This window comes from Bubalus bubalis, chromosome 10 (genome assembly GCF_019923935.1).
Source record: "Bubalus bubalis isolate 160015118507 breed Murrah chromosome 10, NDDB_SH_1, whole genome shotgun sequence".
NCBI classification, from domain to species: Eukaryota; Metazoa; Chordata; class Mammalia; order Artiodactyla; family Bovidae; genus Bubalus; species Bubalus bubalis.
The window spans coordinates 49,614,509-49,636,634 of record NC_059166.1 but is presented as its reverse complement, the minus strand read 5'-3'; the positions used below and the strand labels follow the sequence as shown (position 1 = coordinate 49,636,634).

The following is a 22,126-nucleotide window of genomic DNA, read 5'->3' as shown; positions in this document are numbered from 1 at the left end:
TTATTATTTTTCTCTCATTATCTTTGTTTTTCTATCACTCTTTCTCACACACATTTTTTTTAATTTAAAGTTCAGGAAAATTGCTAAGAAAAACAAAATAAAAACTCATGTATATGCTAACAAAAATTAACGTAGCAATGTTTTTCATATTTGGATCATATTTTTTCTTCTTAAAAACATTGCAGAGTTAAAGAACACTGTTTAACTAAAGTAGTCACAGTCCAGATTTTGTTACTGTTGTATATTCAGAGAAATTTATTCTTTTTATGTATTCACTAAATATAACATATTATTTCATATATTTTATAGCTTTTAATCTTTTTGTATTCTATCTGAAGTTAAAAATTAAGAATTGCTACTTGCTACTAAGTTTGTAGAATTTTCTGGGCATAATGATGCCAAGGGACAATTTTCATCTTTTGAAATAAAAAAGAAAGGTTTACAATGTGAAGTGTAGAGAAGAGTGTGTGTTTAGTCATAGATACTGTACTGGTAGGCCTTCCCTAGTGGCTCAGCTGGTAAAGAATCTGCCTGCAATGCTGGACACCTAGGTTAGATCCTTGGGTTGGGAAGATCCCCTGGAGAATAGAACGGCTACCCACTCCAGTATTATGGGCCAGAGAATTCCATAGACTGTATAGTCCATGGGGTCGCAAACAGTTGGACACAACTGAGTTGTACACTTTCACTGTACTGGTAAGTAACCCTGCCTGCCAACGCAGAAGATACAGAAGACACGGGTTCGATCCCTAGGTCAGGAAGATCCCCTGGAGTATGAAATGACACCCCACTCCAGTATTCTTGCCTGGAAAATTCCATGGACGGAAGAGCCTGGCAGGCCACAGTCCATGAGGTTACAAAGAGTCGGACACATCTGAGTGCACATGCATGCACACAAATTGTACTGGAAGTTAAGACAGTGTGTTGTGGCACAAAACAGTGGTGTGTAACTTAGAAGGACAAGGATTCTGGGTAAGGCAGATGACTCTGTCGGGAACTCAGACGTAAAAGAATCCTCAGCATAGACAAACTTAAAAAAAGAACTTCAGATACCCTTTCCCAGTAGGTTCTACTTACCTTGTTCTATTCTGTGAACCTGAACTGAGGTTCTGATCCTAATCTCAATCTTTAAACCAGCTTCTAGTTTTCCTAATCTTTCCATTTGTCTGGATACTCTATCTTATCATGGAAATAATTTTGGTAGCTTAATTCTGGTGTCCTGTATCCTAAAAGCTCGACTGACAGCTCTCCATCTCTTTGTCACCATCAGTACCTGATAACTTGACCCATCTGCCTGATTATCTCCACAGTGGATTGTTTGACATACCTGATCCTGCCACTCTGATTAACCCTGCCATTGGGATCAGTTCAGCAGAAAGGGTCTCATCCCCTCCCATTGACATTGTGCTAGTGAGGCAGAAATAATGGATAATGTTTTAAATGTTGCTGACAAGGCAAAGGACATTGATAATGAGAGTAGAGAAGTTAACTTTCTGAAGAGCAAGAAAATTACTTGGAAGAAGGCTGATTCAGCCTTTGAGTCACTAATTAATTTTTGAAAAAGACAGAAGTGTCACAGAGCCCAGGAGGTCATACAACTGAACATTCTTCATTTTAGTTCAATAAGAAAGAGGTAAATGGAAACAAAAACTTGATATTAGAGACTTTTTCAGTAAAGTAAGCTCTGCTTATCTCCTGGAGCTAGTATTTAGTGAGCAGTAAGTTCAACATAAAAATAGCTAGTGCCATAGAACAAAAATTGGTATTTATTACTATGCCCCTTGGCCACAGTATGTCATGTTTACTAAGGTATGAGAGTTGATATAATATCTTTGAATTATATTTTCTCTCAAGAAAAGTTTTTGCATTAACACTGCATAAAGATTCAATCCCTTCAGTTATTTCTTATTATCCTTTTAGAATAACCCTTAAGGTTGATACAAAATATTTACCAATGTTTAAGTCAAAGGCATTTTAATATACACTTTTCAAAAAATCTCCACAGAATGAATAATTATTTGCTTAAATTTTACATGTCAGTTATTACCATGGTTATTAGAAATGTATAATATATGCATTTTATTAACATGTATAGAATCAAATTTTCATTTATAAATTATTTTAAAATTTAATTATTGAATATTATCTAAAATTTCCTGTTTTTATATTTTATTTTTATATATGCTAATCACATTACAAGGTTATTAAAATTATACTTTCAATTTTTTAGTTAAATGATTTTAAGTATTCTTAACTCAGTCTTCAAAAGTTTCAGTAAGAATTTTAATTTCATACTGTGACCAATAAAGTCTACTGTTTTCTTTTCTTATCTGGTGGTTCATTGTTATTTGACAATAAAATTTTTGCTTTAGTTTTTAGTGAAAGTAGTTTTCAACCTGATTTTAGAATAGTAGCTAAAATGTCATTAAAAACACAGACTGACATTTTCGTCATAGTTAATGCTTAAAAAGAAAGACAAGTTTATATTCAAATAAAGTTTATTAAACTGTTTTGGGGAAAAGAATGTAGAACAAAATAAGTAAATTGTAGTGGTCATTGTATCGGGAAAACTTGGTATTGATAAGTATAAAAATGAAGTTTTATTATTGTCCTTATAAAGTCACTGTTACTTTTTAAAATGGTAAATCCATATAATTGACTACTGTGAAAAAAAACAAGGCCCAGTAAAAGTTTCAAGAGAAATATGCAATCTGCGTATATTTGAAATTTTTGTTAAAATTCATTGTTGTTTCTCTTCAGTCACCAAGTCATGTCTGACTCTTCATGACCCCATGGACTGCAGCATGCCAGGCTTCACTGTCCCTCATATTCCACATAAATATGTTAAAATTCATATTCATGTGGAATAAATACAAACAAAAACAAAGTTCAAGCAACAGAAAGCCAATATTGCTCACTCCTATTACCACACACAGGAGAAATTGCTGAGGGCAAGTCCTAGACCCAGGATATCTGATAGAGACTGACTGGGGGTTGGCATGCCCTGAGAGAGACCTCACATTCCAAGCTGCATATATAAGTAAAACTGAGGCAGACATTTTTTTCAAGGCATTTTAGAAAGAAAAATAGTTTTTAGACTTTTAGCAAATTTAAGATAAGTCACTCGCTCAGTCATGTCCGACTCTTTGGGACCCCGTGGACTGTAGCCCACCAGACTCCTCCATCCATGGGATTCTCCAGGCAAGAATACTGGAGTGGGTTGCCATTTTCTTCTCCAGGGGATCTTCCCGACCCAGGGATCGAACTCAGGTCTCCCGCATTGCAGGCAGATGCTTTAACCTCCGAGCCCCCAGGGAAGCCCTAAATTTAAGATAAGTAAAATTAAAAATCACTGCAGATGGTGACTGCAGCCATGAAATTAAAAGATGCCTACTCCTTGGAAGAAAAGTTATGACCAACCTAGATAGCATATTCAAAAGCAGAGACATTACTTTGCCAACAAAGGTCCATCTAGTCAAGGCTATGGTTTTTCCAGTGGTCATGTATGGATGTGAGAGTTGGACTGTGAAGAAAGCTGAGTGCCGAAGAATTGATGCTTTTGAACTGTGGTGTTGGAGAAGACTCTTGAGAGTCCCTTGGACTGCAAGGAGATCCAACCAGTCCATTCTGAAGGAGATCAGCCCTGGGATTTCTTTGGAAGGAATGATGCTGAAGCTGAAACTCCAGTACTTTGGCCACCTCATGTGAAGAGTTGACTCATTGGAAAAGACTCTGATGCTGGGAGGGATTGGGGGCAGGAGGAGAAGGGGAAGACAGAGGATGAGATGGCTGGATGGCATCACCAACTCGATGGACGTGAGTCTGGGTGAACTCCGGGAGTTGGTGATGGACAGGGAGGCCTGGCGTGCTGCAATTCATGGGGTCACAAAGAGTCGGGCATGACTGAGCGACTGAACTAAACTGAACTGAACTGAAATTAAAAAGGAAGGAGGACTGCCTTGTGTGCATACAGTCCAAAATTCACTATACGAGTCAGGCATTGAGGGCAGGAGGAGAAGGGGACGACAGAGGATGAGATGGTTGGATGGCATCACTAACTCAATGGACATGGGTTTGTGTGGACTCCGGGAGTTGGTGATGGACAGGGAGACCTGGCATGCTGCGTTCACGAGGTCGCAAAGAGTTGGACATGACTGAGCGACTGAACTGAACTGAACTGATAGGACTCAGAAGGTTAGCAAAAATCCAGAAAAAGACAAATTCAGTTTGTACCTACATAGACAAGGTTCCAGGTAACAGCATTTGGAATGTATTGAATGCTGATTAATCTAGACCATCTACTAATGTCTATATTATCTGATCAATTGCTCACTGCATTTCTATGAAGAGGTTGGTTTTCTCTGCTGCTGCTGCTGCTGCTGCTGCTAAGTCGCTTCAGTCGTGTCCGACTCTGTGCGACCCCACAGATGGAAGCCCACCAGGCTCCCATGTCCTTGGGATTCTCCAGGCAAGAACACTGGAGTGGGTTGCCATTTCCTTCTCCAATGCATGAAAGTGAAAAGTGAACGTGAAGTCGCTCAGTCGTGTCCGACTTCGCGACCCCATGGACTGCAGCCTACCAGGCTCCTCCATCCATGGGATTTTCCAGGCATGAGTATTGGAGTGGGGTGCCATTGCCTTCTCCTGGTTTTCTCTACATCTTATAAATTAGGAAACAGAGTTTGAGATGGTAAATAACATACCCAAGGAGCTTAATGATAATTCTTAACAGAGAAAGGACAAATCTCTATTCTTTTTTCTATTTCGAAGCTTCTGTTTTTAAATCATGTAATAAAGAACTTCAGCTGTGCTGGACTGCCACCTCAGATTTGGGTTTCTGCACTTAGTGAAGAAGCATTAATGGACTGCATATATATTGTTGAATGTAAATATGCCCAAGTTAACTGAATTATAAAGTACAAATAATTATTATACAATAGAAGTTCAATAATTTTCAATTAGTGTTTTCATTGTCTTTATAAATTCTTAAATTAGAACACCCTTCTAGGTGTTACTATGTATGGAATATCTTGCCTGAATCTAACTCAACATAAAAGTCAAGATCCTGATTCTAGAATAAGCAGACTTGGAAATACATGACTCTAACAAAATGTTACTTGAATAAGGACTATTTTTTTAAGCCTAAATTAAATTACCTGAACTTTATTTAGTCATGGAGTGACTTTCTATAGACTATTTTTCTGAAGATAATCTACTTTACTAGAGAATCAAAGTTGAGAATGATACTGAAGAGAAAAAAAATAATAAATGAAGCCTATAGGCAAGTCTAGAAAAGGCATGGAAATGCTATTTACCAAAGAGTTTGGAAGCTTAAGAAAAAACTGTATTATGAAAAGATAACAAAAGTATATAGTTGTTATAAAAAAATCCAGGCTCTCTTCACAATTGGGTAGCCTGGGGAAAAAGAATGAATGAGTACCAGATTCCAAAAGCCATCTCTGATGATTCAAGTACAAGATGATTGGCAAAAATAAAAAGAAGATTCAAGACTGCAGGATGATTTTTTTCCCCCCTTGAGTTTACTTTTAAAATGAGGAAAATCTCTATTAGAACTAATCAAATCACATTTAAAGACTTGTGTTTCACTAGAGGACTATTTATATAAGAGTATTATCTTTTATTTAATAGTTATAAGCTTAAGCATTCCCTTTATAGATACGATTTTTATGTGTAAGATACATTTATGCATAAAATTTATATTCATTATTCACTAAACATTTCAGATTTATAAATGCATTGCTAATAATTGCATTTGCTTTTATAATGCCCTTATGCAATACGTAAGAGATGAAGTGATCTAAGCGTTGCCCTGCTCTGGTCAGTGCTAATATCACCACCACCAACACGTCCACACTGTGATGCCCTTGCCACTATTTACAGACTGCTCCTAACTACAATTACCAACATATTTACTAGAGTTAAGATGGAGGCATCTATATAGTAAACACTGGAATTTAAACTGATTTTTAACAGAAATAGATGAGAAAGCCATTTTCTCAATTTAATGTATCCTCATTTATTTCACTATGGTAATTAGGGTAAACTAACTGGAGAAGGCGATGGCACCCCACTCCAGTACTCTCGCCTGGAAAATCCCATGGACAGAGGAGCCTGGTAGGCTGCAGACCATGGGGTCGTGAAGAGTCGGACACGACTGAGCGACTTCACTTTCACTTTTCCCTTTCATGCATTGGAGAAGGAAATGGCAACCCACTCCAGTGTTCTTGCCTGGAGAATCCCAGGGACGGGGGAGCCTGGCGGGCCGCCGTCTATGGGGTCGCACAGAGCTGGACACGACTGAAGCGACTTAGCAGCAGCAGCAGCAGCAGCAACATTAGTAGGTAAATCAGTAAACAGCCACATAAATCCAAAATTTGCAATTATTAAACCTATGATAATGGATAATAACATATGACTTAGTGACTAAACAACAATACATTGACAAATAGTTTGTCTCAGGAATTCCTCATAGTCACCCTGAGAAGATTGTCATTCCCACTTTGTAGATGTGGAAATTGAGGCTTAGAGATATAAAATAATCTACCTAATTCACACAGCCAAAAGGTGGGGGAACCAGGGTTGAAGGTTTGGCTGAATTTAGCCTCCAGATTTTTGTGCAGGTATCACCTATGCCTATACATCATGAGAGCTTAGCACTGGCATTTGATGGAACAAATGGGAGTATATAAGTTTAACAATTTGCATTTTAATTTTAATAATAATTTTTTAAAAGAGTTTCTTGATTTTCATTGAAATAAAATTATAAGCAGTGTCATGTGGTAGCTGAGATTTCAAATTCTAGCGCTAAACTACCTGGATTCCAATCCTGGCTCAACAAGTTACCTTATTAATTGTATTGTTTAACCCCTGTGCCTCGGTTTCCTCTTCTAAAAGTGGTGATTAAACAGTACCTATCTTACAGAGTTGTTATAAGGATTAAAGGAATAGTTCACATATGTGGGGTAGACAGTCAAATATTTTCCTAAAAGGATTCAAAGTAAGGAATTTAAGGGTAGAATCACATGAATTTAAGCCTAGTACTTTAACTTTCTAGAATCAATGAATATTCAAATGGAAAGGACATGCAGTGAAATGATAAATAGAATGACAAAAAATAATGTTATATTTAGAAACTTACAAATAAAATTTTTAAAGAAACACACACTTATATTTAATATAGTTTTTTACGAAGAGTCAATTGTTTAGAGCTCTTTGTAATCTGAATCTATTCCTATCTGTATCATTATAAATTTTTTTATTTGAAATAGAGTTAGTGAATAGATATGCTTTGCTTGTATGGCCTCTATTATCTATCAAATTAAGGGCCTTAAGGCACAAAATTACAAAGTAAAAATGATTATTTGCAGACTAGCTTCTCCCTAGAATACAATCATTCACAACTATTCAGGTTTACTTCCTTTTCATAAAGGATCATTGCACATTTATAAAAGTGTTCTGATGATGCCTTATATTTAGAACAAAACTAGAATCAAGCTTTATGTAGTATAAAGCAGTTCTTGGCAATAATCTAGGACAATTTTATTCCTGATATGGAGCATCAAATCACCCTTGGATTAGATTTAAATTCCTAGACTCTACTAATGATGAACCTATTTTCCTTTTGATAACTCACAAAACTTCTAAAAGGATCAAGAGTCCAGAATAAAATCTTTAACCTCATCACAGGGTACACTAGATGGATAAAGTACATGTTCCATGTTTAATTTTTTTTTTAATTAAAATAGGGATATCTAACTCAGTATAATCACACATTTTCCCTTGTGGTCCTAAAGTTAAACTCAAATTTCTTTTATACCTTACAAACAAATAATTATATTTTTCCTAGAAGTTGCTACTTATTTATACATTATTAAATATTGTTTAATACTACACTTCTTATTGTACCTTCATATTTTATAGATTCTTGAGATCACTGAGCTTTTGTTATTGAAAAGTTTGAATAAGAAGAAGCAGCACATAATTAACTCAGTGATAAAATAATGTGGTGCTCAAAATACAGTTCAGAAGTTTAAGTCTAAACTCTTAATCAAAATTAGTTCAAGAATTTAAGGAGAAAAGTCTCAAAGATGCCTCACTTACCTCTCAGTTATGTTCAAGGGAAGATTACAGCTGTTTTTCATTGTGCAGAGCTTTACAGTTTCCAATTGCATCCATGCACATCCTCCTAATTTTTCAAAGGTAGGGAGACTAAGAGCCAGCAGTGACATACCTTGTATATAGGAGATGTGGGCTGCATCCTCCAGGCTGGCAGAATGATGTCACTGCAGGCTGGTGGGCTGCTAGCTGCTCAGGGATGGTCTTGCTCAGGCCCATGGATACAGGATGATGCTAGGCTGAAGCTACTCCTTCAAAGTAAAGATACAGGTGCCTTAGGTCATTAGAAAACAGAAGTGTGGGTCTGAAAGCAAAGTAGCAGTTAAGTTTAAGCCCAAATGCTTGATTCCTACCTAATGCAAGGAAGCACTGAAAGCATTCATAAGGGGCTGCTCTGGGATCCATGTGCTACATTGCCTGTCTCATAGCTCAACACTAACCAGCCTGGGCCCACTTAAAGTGATGTCCAAACTTATTTTCTGCCCTCTGATCCCAACATGCTTCTATGCATTATTCTTTCTGTGGTCATTATTGGCTATTTTCATCCCCTAAGTACTCTGCTGTTTCCCGCTTATTGTCCTTGCTTACATGTCTTCTCTCTGGCAAGAATTCTATTTCCCCAGCCCTCTTGTTGTTTTCATGGTGTTAAAATCTGTATATGGAGAAATCGTACTTTCCTTTTCAAGAGGTTAATATTCCTTTGCCCTGAACAGCCACAATTCAGTGGCTATTTAGGTATACAATTACTATATTCCAAATCTTTGGTTAAAAACTACATCTTGAAGACATACTTCTTACACCCTTTATTATAGCCCACAATATATAGTAGCCCACAGCATACAGTAAATGCAGTATTTATGGAAAGAAGCTTTCTAGAAGCATGCAGTTTCAAGTTCAAATCCAGATACTGTCACATTCTAGCTACATGACCTTAAGTATTAAAACTTTGACTAAAATATACTTTCTCTTAAAATTGTGAATCAAAATACCTATCTTGCAAGGCTGTTGAAAATTGTGTAACAATGTCTGAAAAAATATATAAAATTATTGAAAACAGAGTCTTTTCATTTATTCTCTATGTTTATTCTTTCCTTATTTTTTTGCAAATCAAATAATTATGTGCACAATTAGCCTTGGCTTATCAAGGGTAATGTACAAACTGCTGTCTTGATCTATAAGAAATTGCTTGAAATAGCATTAACATCCTATAAACAGTAAGCCATTTTAGTTATCCTAATTAGAGTAAAAACATTGTCCATATCTTCCAAGAAGAAAACTAAAGTTGATTTTCCATCTGGAGCTATTTAATTTTTAAATTGATAGATTTCAGGTTGATTTTGATTTATCCATGATTTCTGTACCTACAACTCATATGTAAGTCACAGAAATGTACTGAGAGTGGTTGAAAAGCTTGAGTAAAATTTACATGAAAACTTTGCTCCAGTTTACCTAGTAAAGAACCTGACTGAAAACAAATCTTCAGGCACTCATTCTAAGGTGTGCCTGCGCTGGATAGTCTCTGCCCTTGGTTTTGCTTAGCAATATAATCAGAAGGTTATGGAATGTCTGGAATGTGCTTTCTAAGTCTACACAGCTAAATAATGGTCACACTTACAGTTGTATGGCATTTAAATATATTGTTTCTCAAGGAGTATGGTTTCACTTTGGGGAATGTTCAATTATCACAATCGAACTTCATTACTATCTAAGTATCACAATATACTGAAGCATCTTAGGGAGTTATTTTCAAGTACCCTTACACAACACACTGGTGAAAAAATAGTCAAAGAAGCTTGCATTTAATGTCTCTCCACCTCAATCCTTACCCTTATTAGGTCCCAAGAGTAATGTCTAACAGCAATAGAGACTGGAAGACTGAAGCTTTCAAGACTAATGGAGAGACTTGATGGTAAATATTTTAAGTTTAAATTTGATGAAAGCCTTTTTAACTAAAGCTCCCATAAATATTGCTTTCCTATATTGCTTTTTCCTTTTCCTATTTATTCATTCAAGATAAAATTAATGTAGTAACTGAATAATACTCATAAGTATCTATTTTAATAGTAATTTTAAAAATAAGAATTTGTACAATCATACCACCTCCTCACCAATTTATGTTTGGGGCCATTAAATATGAATTCCTATATCATAGTAATCAAGAGAAAAATGGAAAATGTAAAAAAGGAAAAGCAGGGGAGGGTGCTAACCTTATGCTACTGCTCTTTATTTGCGTCTCCACCTAAGGTTAGAAAAGTTATCCTATAATGAAGTGCTTTTCCCTTACTGGGGATAAGGAAGCCTCATTTAGCCAACATACATTAGTGTTTAATATATCACAGGCATTATGTATACAAACATGAACATGTGTCCCTGCTCTCACATTCTAGCGGGGAAGACAGATGTGTAAACACATTATTACAATTCAGCTGGTTTAAACAGTCCAAGAGAAGTAGGAATCTAGTATGTCAGGGCACCATAATTCTTAAAATTAAGGCAAACTCAGCCTAGCATAAAACCTTGCAACTTGTAAACATGCAACTGTAATGGATAAATTTATGTAGTAACAGTTACATAGAAAATCAACAGGAAATTGCTGGGTCACATGGTAATTCTATTTTTAGTTTTTTGAGAAACCGCTCTTCTGTTTTGCACAGTGACTGCACCGATTTATGTTCCCATCAACATTGTACTACTGCTGCTGCTGCTAAATAGCTTCAGTTGTGTCCGACTCTGTGAGACCCCAAAGACGGCAGCCCACCAGGCTCTGCCTTCCCTGGGATTCTCCAGGCAAGAACACCGGAGTGGGTTGCCATTTCCTTCTCCAATGCATGAAAGTGAAAAGTGAAAGTGAAGTCACTCAGTCGTGTCCGACTCTTAGCGACCCCATTGACTGCAACCTATCAGGCTCCTCTGTCCATGGGATTTTTCCAGGCAAAAGTACTGGAGTGGGGTGCCATTGCCTTCTCCGCAACATTGTACGAGGATTCTCTTTACTCCACATCCTAGCCAGTATTTGTTATTTGTGTTCTTTTTGGTAATAGCTATTATGACAGGTGTGATGTGTTGTCTTATTGTGGTTTGATTTGCATTTCCCTGATAATTAGCAATGTTGAGCATCTTTTCACATGCCTGTTGACCATGCATTTTTCCTCTTTGGAAAAATGTCTATTCAGTTCTACCTATTTAAAATCAGGCTGTTTGCTTTTTTGATGTTGAATTGTAAGCATTATTTATATATGTTGGATATGAACCCCTTATTGGTCATATCATTTGCAATATTTTCTCCTGTTCAGTAGGTTATCTCTTCATTTCATTGATGGTTTCCTTTGCTGTGCAAAAACTTTTAAGTTTAATTTGCTGCTGCTGCTGCTAAGTCACTTCAGTCGTGTCCGACTCTGTGTGACCCCATAGATGGCAGCCCACCAGGCCCCGCCGTCCCTGGGATTCTCCAGGCAAGAACACTGGAGTGGGTTGCCATTTCCTCCTCCAATGCATGAAAGTGAAAAGTGAAAGTGAAGTCACTCACTCGTGTCCAAATCTTAGCGACCTCATGGACTGCAGCCTACCAGGCTCCTCCATCCATGGGATTTTCTGGGCAAGAGTACTGGAGTGGGGTGCCATTGCGTTCTCCCCTTTTTTTTTTGGCTTTTATTTCTTTTGCTTTAGGGACAGATTCAAAAATATAGTCCTATGATTTCTGTCAAAGAGTCTTCTGCCTGTTTTCCTCTAGGAGTGCTATGGTTCCCAATCTTACATTTAGGTCTTTAATTCATTTAGAGTGTATTTTTGTACATAGTATTAGAAAAACAATGTTCTAGCATATGATCCAGCAATCCCACTCGTGAGTATATATCTGAAAATCACAAAACACTAATTTGAAAAGATACATTCACCTCAATATTCATAGCATTTTTTACAATGGTCAAAATATGGACACAATCCTAATTACCTAGATGAATAGACAAAGAAGATGTGAGATATATACATAGATATACACACATATACATATGCACACAAGGAATATTACTCAGTTATAAAAGGAATGGAATTTTGCCATTTGCAGCAACATGGAAGGACCTTGAGAGTATGATACTAAGTGAAATAAGTCAAATAGAGAAAGACAAATAGCATATGATATCATGTTAATGGTAGAATGTGGAATCTAAAAAATACAACAGACTAGTGAATATAAAAAAAGCAGCACACTCACAGATATAGAGAACAAAGGTATGGCTACCTGTTGCGGGGGGAGAAGGGAGAGACAACCTAGGGGTAGGAGGTACCAACTACTGTGTATAAAATAAGGTACAAGGACATATTGTGCAACATGGGGAATATAGTCAATATTTTATACTAACTATGAATGGAATATAACCTTTACAATTGTGAATCACTACATTGTACACCTATAACATATAATATTGTATATCAAATATACTTCAATTTAAAAAATTTGAAAAGGAACAAAGTGAAGCAAATTTCTTTCTTGATAATTAAACTTAGCTTCAGTATTCTGCTTCTATGTAGATCCAACTATTTTATTTTTAGTTGTATAAATTTTACTTAGTTCAAATATAAAAGGAGATATTGAAATGTCTACTGTAACATCTATGAATTTGATATTAAAAAATTAGAGTTTAATTGTTAGTTAATAAACTGACAGTTTTCTGCAAACCATTGTGTCAAATACTGAGTTTTAAAGGTCTGTAGAACAAAATGCCCCTGGCCTAAAACAACTCAATTAACATAAATTTCAATGTAATTTGTTATATTTACTCACCATAGGAAATCAAATGAATGTGAAAGCACAGCAGCTTATGAAATTTAGAAAACAGTTATTTGTTTTGGGGATATTCAAATATAGTGTATTTATGTATTTACTGACCTATTATAGAAGTCTGGTAAAGAATCTGCCTGCAATGCAGGAGACCCTGGTTCAATTCCTGGGTCAGGAAGATTCACTGGAGAAGGGATAAGCTACCTAGTCCAGTATTCTTGGGCTTCCCTGGTGGTTCAGCTGGTAAAGAATCCACCTGCAATGTGGGAGACCTGGGTTTGATCCCTTGGAGGAGGGAAAGGCTACCCACTCCATTATTCTGGCCTGGAGAATTTCATAGTCCATGGGATCACAAAGAATCAGACACGACTGAATGACTCTAACTTTCACTTTTCATAGACATCTGGGAATCTAACCAGATTTCTTAAGTTGCTGCTTATGATGGTCCCCTGACTGTCTCCCATGGAATTACCTATGATCTGACTGGAAACAAAGTATTCTCGCATCACTTTAGAAGATAATATTGTCTTCCTTGAGTATTTTTGTAATAAAAATACTTTAAAAATAAAGTCTCTATATGGAATTTTATTAGTATGTGATACTTCTTTTGAGTTTCCAGTTTATATTTCTGTTATACTCAACTTCTATTGGACTAAAGAGTCATTTGGTAGAATAGTTTCCTTCCTGTCAAAAGCAACATTTATGATTATATTAAATATTTATATGTCTTTCAAAGTGTGCCTAGGTGTTCCCTTGAATGTCTAATGTTAAACTAGTGATGTTTCTTTTGTGTGCATAAGTTATTTTATAAATTTTGTTAATGAATCTTCTAAAGAGAATAATCTGTACTACTTAAAGTTTTAGATTTTGCCACCTGTTCATATGAAATGATGCCATTATGCATAAACAAAATAATGTTTAAGATGAGTATATTCTGCACTCTTGAATGTATGTAAAATGTTGAGTGGCAGGAGAGGGAAGAGTTTATGAAATTACATCTAATGTCACACTTTTAAATTGCTCATTATAGAAAAATAATTGATGCATGAGTATATATGATTTCTAAACCCCAAAAATTTACAAAAAGAAAGAGAAAAAGGAGCAAAAGAGACATTTAAACTAGCAAAAGTCAGACAAGTCAAAAGCATTGAAAAGGGAAAAATAATTGAATCTGATAGTAGAAACAACACACAATAGTGTTGGTAGTTATAATAAAGATAATTATGTAAATTTCCATACTAACAGAAAAAATTCTAAGAGTAAAAAAGCAATTTAATCTGAATGTTATACATAAAGAAGTTGAACACAGACCCAACATTATTTAAAATAAATATTTGTGCAAAAGTATATTGTATAAGTGTACATAAAATTAGTTCAGTTTGCCAATACTTAAATGAGTCAAAATAAGTTTCTAAATTTCAAGATGAGAACATAAATTGGACAAAGAGACTTTTATGCAATGACAGAAGTGACAATTCATGAAAATATATAATACTTCTGACCTTTTATCAAGCACCTTCTCATCAAGCACCATAACATTGAATTATATACAAAAGTGTCAAACACATGAACTAGACAAAACCACATTGAGATGGAGATCAATCACACTTTGTTTAGAATTTGACAATTGTATTAGCAACACTATATATTAGATTATAGAGAAAATATATAAATACTAGATAGTAAGATTTATTTTAGGTACATGGTTAATGTGACAGAGAAAATGATGGAGAGATGGAGAGACAGAAACAATTATACTTACAAGATTTGTGTGTGTATATATATATATATATATATATATATATATGAAGAGAGAGGGAGTACACATTGAATATTCTGAATTTGAGATACTGTCAATTAACTTCAAAGGTTAAATTTAAAAAAATTATAGACAATTTCAAAATTTACAGTAGTGAGAACTAATAGGAAAGTAGGCTTTCAGGATCTGCAGAATTTAAGGCAGATTTAACTTTAGAATTCAAGGCCACCTTTATCCAAATCTCTAAAAAGCAGAAAAAGATGAGTTATTATCTAGACTGCATATGTTCCTAAAACAAAACAGATACAGATTTCCTAAATTAAGTTTCCAGAATATTAACGATGTTAGAAGTCTGAGTTCAGTCAGTGAAACAAAATTCATGCTGCATAGCTTGTTAAAGAGTTATTAGTTTGGGGAGCTATTTACATACTGAAACTTTAAAAATTCAAATAGAATATGGTGAGCCATATTCATGGAATATCAGAATATACATGGAAGATCGGATGTTATCAGGGCTTGGGACCATGGAAGGGGCTGAGACAAGAGGTAGTGGGACCACAGAAGGGAAATTGCTCAGCAGAAACTGACAGCAGCCCCTTTACACTGCCGGTCAGGGAAAGAGGGGAAAACAACCTGGTCACCCACTTCTCACTCTCTAGTCTCCCACCATCATCGCATTGGCCAGCTCTAATCTGCAACCATTTAGTGCATGATCCCAGGACACTGAGTTTGCTGGGTTAGTCCCCTGTGATTTGGAATAGGGTGGGAAGTACAGGGACTGTATTGTATAAACAGACAAGTGACAAGCATACATTACCTCTTTATTGAAGAAGTTTAGAGGTTTACTTTCATTCTCTATTGCCTTCACAAAAAAATGGATAACACAAGTGTTTTTATTATTAAACAAAGTGACTGAAAACTTATCACTAAGCATTCTTATGGGAAAAGAAACCAAATTATTTTAGTTTGGAAGAAAACATTATATGTAAGAAATCAGAATGGTGTGCTGTGCTGAACAAGCAAGATTTATGACATAATCTTAACACCTTTATCCCCTGCCCTTATAGACATTATTGCATGGGGATAATCCTATCTTGAATGAGACCAAAGATATATTTCACGCTTTGCTTCTCAGATGGTTAAATGAAAGTTCTACGTCTATACTTAAATAAACAACCTCATGCCTCAATTCTGGAATTTAAATATCCAATTTCATGAAGTAATCAAAACTTCAAATTTGACCCAGAATGAATTCTTCTATCCTCTCTCAGCTCTGACCTGGTTCAGGCTAAAGTTGCCTGGGGCCTCCCTCTTCTGCTCATTCTCTTCCCCCAATTCACTTCAACCCCCACCAGCTAGTGATTTTTCACTCCTCCAAAAAATAGAAGGAAAGTAGTTGGAAGAAAACAGAGGATGAACCTGGTCATTTCTGATTTAGCTGGGTTGCTTACTGTCTCTAAGCCTTACAGATCCTGAAATCTGTTTCTTCTCTTTTGTCAACTATTCAGTTTCCTCTACAAATCCATATCTCCTCCATTATTCCTGACCTGGACAAGTACTTTTTTACTCCCAAATAACATACATGTGACTCTTTCTTCAACTTCTGGGCACAAAGATGACTTCAGATTCTTCCTGCTAGGGGCTTCTCTCTCTCAAGGACCTATGATGACCAGAAGCAGGCACTGTTTTTCAGGCACACACCTTATGCTCACAAGAGACCTGGAGTGCATGGAAACCCAAATCAGGAAAATGATTTAAAAAAAAATTGCTAACTGTAGCATCAAGGAACTAAAGAACTAAGCTTGAGAATCAGGTAGCTGATCAGTTCTCTTAAGAGGAGAACTCAAGAATGTCACCCAGGTTGCATATTAAAAAAAAAAGGATTATAACTATTTCTCTATCCCTTGAGTCATCTGGTTCAAATTCATAATCCTTAGAAAGAGGTTATTTGTTAAATTTAGGGTTTATGCCTACCCTTTGTCTTTACCCAATTTCAGAGAATTAGGTAAAAGAATATTTCAGGAATCCTTCCATTTATATAAGCATTTAAGTCTATCCAACAAAAACTGTACATAATGTGGACCTTTATATATGGTGGTGAGAGAGAAAGCCCCACTGTGTAAGCACTTATCAAGCTTCTGCTTAAATTCTGTCCCCTAATATTGAATTAGGAAAAGCAGATCAGTGGGCCAAACACAGATTTAAGGCATTGAGAAAGAGACCCCAACTCTTGCTTAGAGAAGCTGTGAAACACAAAGGAAAGGAGAAATGAATAATATGTGATCTTCTTTTGACATGCCAGTGATAGTTCACAAAAAAATTTGCTCCATGGCCCATATTCAGTCTTCCATTAGAAGTTTCCAAACACTTTTTTAATATTAAACACTATGTTGGAGATTTAATTATAAATATGGGAAAATGCTTACTCATAAGAACTATTTACTTTGAGGAGATAGAGGCCAAATTGAGTGGCTGATATACGATATGTTATGTGCTATGGTAAGAACATGCACAGTGCTGCAGTGACATTGAGAATTAACATTGAAGGAGTGAACCCAACTTTAGTAGAAGAGTAAACAAAAGTTACAGTCTCTGGAAAAGATGATATAAAGGTTTGAGTTAGAAGAAAATCAGGACCTATTATTATTCTACTGACATTTTTAGCTAATTTATAAAGAAAAAAAAAAGAAGAAAAAAATGGCATCAAAACTAACAATGAAAATGGAGAGCCATTATGATTTTCAGATGATGAAATTGTATTTGTAGAAAATCCAAGAAGACCTACCAATAAAATTAAAATTAACATTTGAACTGAAAACATTCATGAATACAAATTTATTATACAGAATTCAGTTGAGTTTTTATACTAGCAAGAATAATTTGGAGATTAACATTTTGAAGAAATACCATTTAAAATCATATCAGAGGAAATCAAACATCTAGGTATAAATCTGATGAAAGATGTGTAAGAATTCAACACTAAAACCTCTATACATTGATAACAACCTAATGATGCATTAAGAGATGAGAGAGAGAGAGACTGAATGAATAACTTGTCTAGGCATGAAAAAAAATCATAGTTGGTTATTAAAAAAAGGTATGTCTGTTATCTAAGAGCTTTCTCTTGCCCAAAACACCTTCTCACCTTTCTTTCCACTGTAGCCTCTCCATCATAGCCCTAGTTCAGACACTCATCAATTCTTCTATAAACTACTATAGTTGCCTTTTAAGTTCAGATTTCACACATGTCAATACAATCCTATTTGAATATGCAACTGTTCTCAGTCAAAATGTGTTGATGGATTTCTATTACTACTTTACCAAAATCTGAACTCCTTAGCACAGCATGAGTTAACCTCAGCTCCAACCATGCATTGTCCTCCTATAGCTGGTGTTTTGTGTATTGTTTCTCTTCCCTTCTCTCTTCCTTCTTTTCCTTACAATCTCTTGATAACAGAAAATTCTTGCGAATCTTTGAAATCACATTTGAATTCTCCTTTCTGAATTTTCTTCCATTCTGCCTCTTAACCTATTATAGTAAACTCTTGTATTACTTTATTCTGTTCTTCAAATATGCTTTGCATTTTTTTTTTACAGACTGATAATGTTTCTTCACTGGATTATGTCTATTTCTTCACTGCATTGTGAGCCACTTAAATGAAAATCCTAAGCTTCTACAGTGCCTGGTATTAGGGAGAGGATTAAAAATGTGAAAAATATTTTTATATAGAATACTTTAATTATTTAAGGCAGGGAAATAAAAGCACAAAATCTGATAATTTGTCAAGTTTATTCTAACTAAATCATAGATGAAAGTTTCTATTTCACAATCAGAAACTAGTATTTACTTTTAGCTGACTAAATTTTTTTTTAATTCATATTATTTATCTTTTAAAGATAGAATTATGATTTGTATATTACAAACTATTCTCTCTGGCCCACATGGGATTTGACTTTAATGTTCTTTCAGATATTAGACCTATTACACAGAGATATCTTCTATTAAGATTTTGAACTACCATGTGGCTTCTGTCACAAAATGGCTATAGAAATAAATCAAATATGAAATTATGATTTTATTTAAAAGAGCCATTGTGTATAAACTATTCCAAACTATGTCTAGACTAAAGCGTATTCTAAAAAAAATCTTATTCCATTTTTTATACACAAATGATAACAAAATGAAAAGTCCATTAAGTTAATATACATTAGTAAAACAAATGTAAATATTTCCAAACAATGCAAAACTTCCAAAATAAATTGATCTTATTTATTATTTAAGTTATAATATAAAAGAAAATAAGGTGAAACTTTACATTTGTAGTTAAAATGTTTATGCCTCAGGCTTCTGTAGCAATATACCTGCAGTTAATGGAAAACATTTTTAACTCAGGGATGTTAAGCACAATTTGTTTTTGTAGCTGAATTTAATTATAGAATTTTATTGTGAAAATGAGATAAATTATAGAACTTAATTCTTTCTTCATATGCACTACTTTTTTGAAGTACAAAGTGGAAGAAACTTTCTACTTGTAAACTATATCTGCCCATGTCTATAAAAATCTGTATATGGATTTTGGTGCTATGCTTTTAACCACTAATGCATTTACATTTTTATTACTTAAAATCTAACTTTGGAATACTCAATATTACAACTCTATATTTTTTTCTAATTTTATATTTACGTTTATGTCTTAGAATCTTGAAGGCATAGTATATACATCAATTTTAAGATTAGTAGATATTGGATCTGGGATGATATTTGATTAGGCTAAGAAATAAAGCATTCTGGCCAACACACACTTCCTATTAAAAAGATAATAAGGAAGGGGGGGCAGGGATAGTTAAGGAGTTTGGAATTGACATGTACACCCTGCTGTGCTTGAAATGGATAACCAACAAGGTCCTACTGTATAGCACAGGGAACTCTGCTTAGTGTCTGCTTAGTGTCGTGTGGCAGCCTGGATGGGAGGGGAGCTTGGGGAGAATGGATGGATATATACGTATGGCTGAGTCCCTTTGCTGTCCACTTGAAACTATCACAACATTGCTAATTGGCTATTCTCCAATATAATATAAAATGTTTTCTAAAATTTAAAAAATACAAAAGGAATAATCACAAATGAAAATAACGTCTACTTGTTAGCTCTATCTGACTTCTGTGGGAAAACCAATACTGAAATCAACTGAATTAGATGGGAGTTTGGCCTGAAACAGAGATTGAAGCAAAAAAATTAACCTATATCTGAATCTCAAAATGAGAACTTTCGTCTTCATCTAAAGAAACCAGAAGTGATATGAAAGAAATAGCTATTAGATTTTAGAATGCATCATACTTTGAAAATACTTAACAACAATGTTTTGAAAATAAAGAAGCTTCTGCTCTAAATAATGACCTAGGTGAGAAGATTACTGTTTGCTATTTGCCTGAAAACAACTTCAGGGAAAGCAGGATTTAAGAGTCCTAATAAAAGCTTAAACTGGAAATAAATATTATAAAACATTTTATCACTTTTATTTATCTTTATTTACTAGGGACATTTTAATGTACTGTCAAAGAAATTTTATCAAAAGAATGTAATTTATACATCTGGTCAAATCTAAGTGGTTTTCCATAATTATCAGTTTTAGTTTTCCTCATTATCTTGTCGTATTTCTACATCAGGGTGTTTTAGGCCTTTTGCTCTTACTAGTAGTCCATTTGGGCATAAAGTAATGTAAGTGTAAGAAGGAAAAAAAAAACCTTTAAAACTATTTAATGATTATGACAGTGATTAGTGAAACTGAGTTGATAACCTAGTTGACAAATTGATTGTGCCAGGAATTGTCCATCACAAACCTAAAGCTATAACTCAATATAAACTAAAATAAATTCTTGAAACATTTCATTTTAAATGCAAAAATTATTATTAAATAATTAATTACTATGTATGAGCTAAGAAAAAGAAATAGAACCACATTATTTTTTATGTGGTAATGATGATGTGAACTCCCTTGAACAAAGCTCTCAAAACCCGACAATGCAAATACTGAACTATACAAAATGTACCTTCAACAAAAAACTAGGATAGCTTTTCTAGCAGGAACATCCATCTAATAAACAAGATTCTCACCTAAGTTGTTATGCTGCACTGGTTCACTAAGAAAGCAACAGAGGCAAGATAGGAACCAATCTACACTGCACTCATTTAAGAATGATTCTTACCCTATTTCTCATGTCATTGTTAGTAAGAAAACATTATTCTGAGGAAGCACTATAGTATATATGCAATCATCTGTACATGTGGAACATGTAATAAACTATAATTTAGTAACATATTGATATATAAATATCAACAGGAGGCTAGACAACTTTCTACCTCAATATTGGCTAAAATACAAATATAATGACTATCTGACAGCTAAGTGCATGTGGGAAGGTCTTCACATATAGAATTAATAAAGGAAATGAAAAAAAATGGGTGTCATTATTTGCAAGGCATTTACACAAAGTCTTAGTTACAAAAATAGATATGAGCAATGAGTAAAGAGAATTTGGGAAGTATTTTTGGAGAGAGCTGTCTGAGATATGACTTTCTAAGGAGAAGGGGCCCTATATGCTTTTACTCAGGTTGACAGTGCAATGGGACCACTCAGATTTCTGAAATATGCTTCCTGAAGTTTTGAAACACAGAAGCCAAGTACCTGACTTCCACAGAGATCTGGAGAATAAATGATGGACTAACTTACTCCAGTATTCTTGCCTGGAGAATCCTTATGGACAGGGAAGCCTGGTGGGCTACAGTCCACAGGGTCATAAAGAGTTGGACATGACTGAAGCAATTTAACACACACACAACTTACTACTCTGAAAGTGGAGACAGCAGGTCTTTGGGGATCAATTTGAGACAGCCAGTGTATTGACTGAGGTTCGTAATCCTAGACTCAGCCTTTTGCAAGATAAGGGCTATATTAACATAAAGTCTGCTGTGTAGTAGGGTGTGTGGGGGAAAGGACAAGCATGGTTCCTATTAGGTTCTACTTAATAACACCACCGAGTGGAAGAGTGACAACAGCAAGAAGCTGAAGGTGAATAGCAGATCCCTAGTGGTTAAAGGAAGAGTTCAAAGTCATGACCTAAAAAGGATTCATAGTCCCAGGTCAAAAGATCTGTAAGATAATATTCCCAGCAAATGACTCTCTAAAGATCCCACAAGAGAAAGAATCATCAGACACACGCACGAGTGTAGTCAGCTTATCATGCAACAAATTCAAATAAGGTCTTCCCTACTTTTAACTTCTACTCATCTTGCCTCATTCACTTGTAAGCTTGCCTTTCACATCCACCCTTGGTCTCAGTCAGAAACTGGTTAAAAAAAAAAAGACAATTAGAAGTCAGGCTTACCCTTTCTTAAGCATTCAGGTGAAAGTAGGCTCAAAATAATGAAAAGGAAATTAAAATGTTTTAATCAAAT

At 35.0% G+C, this 22,126-nt stretch overlaps 1 long non-coding RNA gene across 1 annotated transcript; it reads right to left on the bottom strand.

Moving 5' to 3' along the window:
• Positions 1 to 6,236: 6,236 nt before the first annotated feature.
• Positions 6,237 to 16,387, bottom strand: LOC123327702. The gene is made up of 3 exons (XR_006542377.2): positions 16,255 to 16,387; positions 8,252 to 8,387; positions 6,237 to 6,410 (listed from the first exon to the last, which is right to left on the bottom strand). It is a non-coding gene; the product is annotated as an uncharacterized LOC123327702 (long non-coding RNA).
• Between the last annotated feature and the right edge of the window lie 5,739 nt (positions 16,388 to 22,126).